Raw genomic sequence first — 1,052 nt, 5'->3', positions numbered from 1 at the left:
CCTGGTACTTCCGTGTCACTGGGAAGAGTACCAGGTTGACGATTGAGCACTGCAGTGGCTAATTGACCGATTTGATTTTCCAAGGTCTTGATAGAAACCGCCCGACTCTTGCACAACAGCTTAAGTTCCTCAAAATCAGTACTAGTAGGTGCAGCTGCACTTCCCTGTTGAGGATATGATTGCCTTGTAGTATACTGTTGTGGTTGCTGGAATCCAGGTGGGTTAAACTATTTACTCACTCCTTGCTGATATGGTGGCTGAATAGCATTCTGATTATTCCCCCAGCTGAAATTTGGATGATTTCTGTTGTTAGGATGATAGGTCGCTGGCACAGGCTGCTGTTGTCGCTGATAATTATTCACATACTGAACAGATTCATCGACAAGAGAACACTGATCCGTAGTATGAGAACCTGCATAAAGCTTACAAACCATAGCTATTTGATTAACTCCATACGTAGCCAGAGAATCAACCTTCATTGATAGTGCTTGGAGCTGGGCTGCAATAGCGGTGGCTGCATCAACTTCCAGAATACCTACTACCTTGCCTGACGTCATCCTCTGAGTTGGGTTTTGATGCTCATTTGCAACCATTGTCTCTATAAGATTATACACCTCATTATAGCTTTTAGCCCATAAGGCGCCTCCAGCTGCTGCATCGAGCATGGGCCGAGATTGAGCCCCCAAACCATTATAGAAACCAGTGATCACCATCCAATCCGACATTCCATGATGTGGACATTTCCTCAACATTTCCTTGTAGCGTTCCCAAGCCTCGCACATAGATTCTGTAGGTTGCTGCGCAAACTGAGTAAGAGCACTCCTCATAGCAGCAATCTTTGCCATCGGATAAAACTTCACCAGAAACTTTTGCGCAAGATCTTGCCACGTAGTGATGGACCCAGCTGGTTTAGAATGTAACCAGTCTTTAGCCTTGTCCCTCAGTGAGAATGGGAAAAGCCTCAACTTGATAGCCTCATCAGTCACGCCATTATACTTAAAAGTGCTGCAGATCTCGACAAAATTCCTTATGTGCATGTTGGGGTCTTCAGT

General features: G+C 45.2%; 1 non-coding gene across 1 annotated transcript; it reads left to right on the top strand.

The window, feature by feature from the left end:
• The first annotated feature begins 723 nt into the window (after positions 1-723).
• Positions 724-830, top strand: LOC141662705 (small nucleolar RNA R71). The gene has a single exon (XR_012550805.1). It is a non-coding gene; the product is annotated as a small nucleolar RNA R71 (small nucleolar RNA).
• The last annotated feature ends 222 nt before the right edge of the window (positions 831-1,052 follow it).

This window comes from Apium graveolens, chromosome 5 (assembly GCF_009905375.1).
Source record: "Apium graveolens cultivar Ventura chromosome 5, ASM990537v1, whole genome shotgun sequence".
Classification (NCBI taxonomy): Eukaryota; Viridiplantae; Streptophyta; class Magnoliopsida; order Apiales; family Apiaceae; genus Apium; species Apium graveolens.
Note: the sequence above shows the minus strand (reverse complement) of the source record. Positions and strands in the feature narration are given on the sequence as shown.